This window comes from Ambystoma mexicanum, chromosome 7q (assembly GCF_040938575.1).
Source record: "Ambystoma mexicanum isolate Mex_15411 chromosome 7q, UKY_AmexF1_1, whole genome shotgun sequence".
In the NCBI taxonomy this organism is placed as follows: domain Eukaryota; kingdom Metazoa; phylum Chordata; class Amphibia; order Caudata; family Ambystomatidae; genus Ambystoma; species Ambystoma mexicanum.
This window is the reverse complement of record NC_090941.1, coordinates 270,389,829-270,395,895: the sequence shown is the minus strand read 5'-3', so window position 1 is coordinate 270,395,895 and position 6,067 is coordinate 270,389,829. Positions and strand designations below refer to the sequence as shown.

General features: G+C 47.4%; 1 pseudogene; it reads left to right on the top strand.

Annotated features, from left to right (window-relative positions):
- The first annotated feature begins 2,216 nt into the window (after positions 1-2,216).
- LOC138528590 (GTP-binding nuclear protein Ran pseudogene) lies at positions 2,217-2,964 on the top strand (annotated as a pseudogene).
- Positions 2,965-6,067: the final 3,103 nt, after the last annotated feature.

Here is a 6,067-nt window from a genome sequence, read left to right as displayed (position 1 = left end):
CCATGGAAGTGCTACATTGTGTGCATCCCTAGCTACTTAACCTAAACAATCCTGTGTGACTAAAAGGAGCACATGCAAGGTGTGTATCACACCACCCCCCGCAAAACAGGCCATGACAATCCCTGGTATGTCACCCAAACCCTCCCAACCCACATCACCCTTGTCTGCCACACCATGACATGGCAAGCAATAGCAAAAGCCCAACACACGACCAATAAGATATGAAGTGACATGTGATAAATGGAGAGTGGCTTCAGACAATGACGCCTGACATGGAATCAGATGAAATGACTGACCAACAACCTCCCACACATACCAAGTCATACACAAATGCATTCCACCAGTCGTAGCATGAACATAACACTGAATGCCTGTTCACATGCACATTGGGCAAGGAAAAATCCCGACTCCAAAATCCGTGTGCTGTGTGTGTCTCCTGCATCACACTGCTCAGCACACAGCACAGTGAGCAGCCATTGTGTTTGAGATACACTTTGAGCATCACATGAAAAGGATGCATGTACAGGATCCCCAAACGGTCATAGATCATGTGCTGCAGGGACACAGCGGGCCCCAGAAGGCAATCTGTGTGCACCTGTGGCCATGGAAGGGTGGTTGTACATGTGGTGGATCATTGTGCAACTGTGTGTTTCAGTAGGGACATGCACTCAATACATCCACGTGAAATCAAGTGACCCTCAGTGTCCTGTACACATCACATGTGAACATTGCCCATGTGTACACCCCAGCATGTCAAACCACACCAATCCTCTCACACCTGAAAAATAAAGACAACACAGGAACAGGCATTTACCAGCAGAACACATCATGTACATAGTACCCCACAATTACAATGTCAGAGTGCCCAAAACACTGCAGCCCAAGCCAACTGTCCAACAACAAAAGGCCCTCCCTCATTCACACATCACCATGACCTACTGAACAACTGTGTCTGGGGTATGTAGCCTTCTTCATTCAAGTCTACCTTGCCACAGGATCACCCTACCCCTTGGTCTCCATGTTCCACCTTGCGTGTAAATAGGGTCCAGCCCCCTCAGAGGCCACCTTGACTGGCAAAAATACCAAATTGCAGAGAACTCTAAGGAGCCAAATTCACAAACCAGGGAAAAAGCCTGTAGGCACCAAAAAACCCTTGAACAGTCTCCAGTAGATGACTTGAAGTAGCAGAAAATGTCCAGGCACATGTCCAAGCACAATGATAGAACAACCAAGGTAGCACAGTTTAACAATGCTACAACAGGATGGGTACCATGTTCGGTACATAATATACAATGATGATGCACCAACTGATGGGTAGTGTCACAGCTCCATTGTCCAGGCGCAGGAGTGGCACAAACCAACCACCCCCTCCGTGGTCTGGGCGCCTGCAAGGTCAAACTTAGACAGGCCTCTGAGACCCCGGTCGGGAAGGAGGGTCAGGGATATGTTGTTTGGACAGGCAGTGGTATTCAGGATAACCGGAAAGGGGCAGGAGAGGGGAGTAGGATTGGCAAGGGAAAGTAGGGAAATACAAAAACAACTATTCACAATAACACATACTCAATCAGACAAAACATGTTCATCATACACATTGCATACATGCCCACATTCTGTGGCCAAAAATCTGTAGGAATCTTAAAATTTCAAAAATATTGAAAAAAATCAGTATTTGTTGCCACTAAATCGGTAGGCGGTAGGACTGCTTAAAAAGCAGTATCCTACCGCCTAAATCAGTAGGGTTGGCAAGTATGTAGCAGGTGCCGGAGAGAGGGGTGCTGCGTTGTGCAGCTACGCTGAAGAAATAGCATATTGCACTTGCAGGCGGGTGGAAGTGGCGACACTTGCGCAGGGCGGGGCTGAAACGTGCGGTTTCCCCCCTAGCTTCTGGCGCAAGCTCACACCTCCCAGAACTCATGAGGAGGAGTGCCTTGCCATTGCTTCAGCGGCTCGCCCCAGCATGGAGATGTCTGGCACCGGGGAGCTGAGGTACAGTGAACCATGTGGCTGTTGATATCCAGAAGTCCTGGAGCGGATCTCACGGGTGCCTCTGACAGTCTGGAGAGGTTGCACTGGCCTGCTAACTGCTGCCAGTAAGAACACACCATTATAAAAGCAGCAGCTTTGACACATCCCCACTGAAGAACGTTCCTCGGATTCTGTGTACTTGCGCACCCTACAACCATGACTTCTAAATCCAGGGCAAAAAATATATAATTATGTTTAACGTCACATCAAGAGTCACATATAAGAATGTCCCCAACTGGCATCGAGACCTCATACGAGTCTGTGAAAACATCCCCATTGTGCTCTGTGGCAACAAAGTGGATATTAAAGTCAGGAAGGTGAAGGTGAAATCCATAGTCTTTCACAGGAAGAAGAATCTCCAGTACTACGATATTTCTGCCAAGAGTAACTACAACTTTGAAAAACCCTTCCTGTGGCTTGCAAGAAAGCTGATTGGTGATCCCAACTTGGAGTTTGTAGCAATGCCTGCCCTCGCACCCCCTGAAGTTGTTATGGACCCAGCATTGGCAGCACAGTATGAACAAGATTTACAGATTGCCCAAACCACTGCACTGCTAGATGAAGACGACGATCTGTGAGGGAGCGCGGATGGAGCCCAGCGTCAGAAGTCTAGTTTTATAGGCAACTGTCCTGTGATGTCGATGGTGCAGCGTGTTTGCCACTTTATTATCTAGCTGAGCAGAACATGTGCTTAATCTTTCGGATGCTGAAGGAGATGAATGGGCTTCAGAGTGAATGTGGCAGTAAAATTAATTCCTTCATATTTTGGACCTGCGTATTTAGCTGTTTTGGACTGGAATTACTTTACCCCTCAAGTTTCAAATCTAATTTAAAGACTGTTACAGTCACATCACTTCAGTGGTGAACCCTGTTTGTTACTGTCATTCCCGTTCCTTTTTTTCGTTTAGACCATAATAAAGTTGTATTTCAAATACCTAATCAAGTGGACTTGTATACACTGCAAGTACTTCTTTTAAGGATGCAGTTCTTGTGGAAACACCAATACTGTTTTCTGTTTGTTTTAATTAATTTTCTGGTTCTGTGGCACTGTAAAGACACTAGTGCATTACCCTGTGTATTGAACATGCTACTTGAAAGGACTTGTTGCTCTGCTGGTTAGTGTGAAAGTGACTCCATGTTGGCCGGTTAAAACCATGCTGAAATGTTGCTCTTGTCTGCAGCTGCAGATGTTAACTATTTGACAAGTCAGTCCTACTCCTGTCCGTCTTTTGGACCTCCACTAAGAAAAGGGGCACCTCGAGATACTATATAGCAGTCTAAAACATTACTGTTTGTGCTATCCTAGCTGGTGCAACCGCTGGCTTTGGTATCTTTGGAACATAGCATACAAGTTGCAGCTAGTTCATACGTGTCTAAACGGATGCCACTTTTAAACGCCAATTCTAACTTTTCATTTTGATTGGTTTGGCAAAATCATAATTTGGGTGCTTTCAGCTGTCATCCGGGGTGTATACAGAGATGGAATATTGAGCAAAATAGATTTTGTTGTGAATGGTTTGTAATATGGGAATTAAAATGTTGGAGAGCTTGGACTCACACGGACCCAATGTCCACATATTGGCTAATAAAATATTTAAAACCCCAATTGGCTCCAATTGCTTGACCCAAAGGTTTGCTTAAGTGTGATATAATGCCCACCCTCAGAGTCCGTTTGAGTGCAAAACCATTCCCACCCTCAGAATTCTCATCATGTGCAGGTTACTAGATGCCCTCTTGACTCCTACGGATGAGGCGGTGGCTAAGGGGAAGGTGGCAGGGGGAAGATCTCAGAAAGATAAATCAGAGACGAGGCATGGTAGCTGAAAGGCAGATACGTGGGAGCCGGGGTCTGGCTGCTGGTTGGTGCTAGAGTCTGTGGGGAGCGCTGGTGGGGGTTCAGAATGCATGAGGGAACAGCCAGGTGATCCATACTGAGATGGAGAGACAGGGGAAGTGGGTTCCAGAAAGTGGGTACAAGGACGCAGAAGCAGGCTCCTCCTAGTCTGGAGAACTTGAAGTGGGGGGACTACCAGGAGGTGTGTTGAACATGATCTGAGTATTCAGGTGGGGCGGGAGCATGTGAGTTTCTTTTTGAGGAAAGCAGGGTCTTTCTTAAGGATGGCACACATGGCTTTGAAGGAGGCCTGTCGAGCCAGTGAAGTACCCTGAGTGTGTGGCAGATGTGTTCTCTAGGTGAGAAGCCATGCTGCAGAGTTTTGGATCTGTTGGAGCTTTCTGAGTTGAAAAGCAGGCACCCTAGATAGAGGGAATTGGAGTAGTCTAGGTGCGAGAAGATGATCGCCATGATTGCAGAGACTTAATAGGGGTAGAAGAGCGATGGAAAGATCTGCTTGAGAATGCGGAGGTCGACGGTGCATGATCTGGAGACAGCATAGATGTGGTGCGAGATGTGGCGCGAGAGGGTCAGTACGAGCCAAAGGTGCATTCTAGGTTTTTGACGGAGGGCGATCTAGTGGCAGGGGTCCTACGGAAGGCGGCCATGAGGTAGGTTGGGGAAAGAGAGCTGTTTGGCCACAGATTAGGATTTCAAGTTTCCCAGGATCGAGGAGGAAGTGGTTGTTCATCATCCAGCAGTCTACGTCTGAGAGGCAAGATCTGGGAGGGGTGAAGACAGGGAGTTGGGGATCTTGAAGGTGATTTGAGTGTCATCGGCATAGTTGAGCGTAGATGAGCACAGGAGGGTCAAAATGTAGATGTTGAAGTGGAGAGGGTGGCTCCCTGAGGGACTCTGTGGGGGACTGGGCGGGGGCAGAGGAGAAAGGAGGGAGGAAAATGATTTGGGAGCAGCCATAGAGGAAAGAGGAGATGCATCTAAGGGCAGTGTCTCTGATGTCTAGGTCGAAGAGTCTGTTTGTGTGAATGGAGTGGTTGATCCTGCCGAAAGCTGCTGAGATCTGTGTACTGCATTCCACAATCCCTAGGCACAGGTGGTCATAGTAGGCACTGTATGTGAAGTGCAACCAGTTACCATCCAGATGTTTTGGCCTACAACCCCCATGATCCTTCACCTATGACACTGCGGGTTAGTGCTGATGAGAAATGGTGGCCAAAACATCTAGTGGGGCCAATGGGCTAGCCTTTTACATACATTTTCCGCTCACAGAGAAACCAATACAGGTTCTCCTGTCCCCCCACTGGGAGGATGAGTGGAAAGGCCCAGTGACTGTTGGAACTCAAATGAATGCATGGGGATATATATCAGGGGTAGTATGAATCCTCAAATGCATAACAACTGGATTGGCCTTTGGTCTGATTTCCGAGCAATGCCTCAATAAGATACACTGTGAGGAAAGATGAAGCCCCAAGATTCACTGAACCTTTGCTGCAGGATGAGCGAGCACATGGAGTCTCAATTGGGTGCCATAAGGTCCTTCAATCCTCACCAGAGGAGGGGATTTAGATGTACAGGACATACGTGAGGCAATGCTAGTTCCTTGGTTTTGCAACAGGACTAGTTCAGAAGAAGGACCAAAGGCTCCCTACTGGCATACTTGCCAACCCTACCGATTTTTGTACAAAAAAAACATTTTTTTTTTATTTTTACAAAAAGCGGTATTTGTTGCCACTACATCGGTAGGCGGTAGGACTGCTTAAAAAGCGGTATCCTACCGCCTAAATCGGTAGGGTTGTCAAGTATGACATTTTACCAAATGAGTGAAATGCAAGCCAAAGAGAGACTTATCTCTGGGGTGAGTGCTGGCCTCCTGCCTGCGCATTCTCAGGTCCGGTAACAGGAGCAGTTCAATGCTGCAAAGAGAGTGTGAGTTACTAATCTGTGTGTGTCTACAACACACACAACACCATAAATGCCCCAAAGTAAGTGACTCCTCCACAAACAAACACTCTTGTCTGCTGCTTTGTACCCATACGTTAGCTTGCCCCCGTGATGGTTCATACACTGTCAATACTGTCAATGCAGTAAGGCAGGAGCACGTGGGCGCGAGGCAAATGGAAGACCAATGCGTCAAGAATCACACTTCATACAATGGTCCCTGGGTGAGCAGATAGATGCGTATAGCGA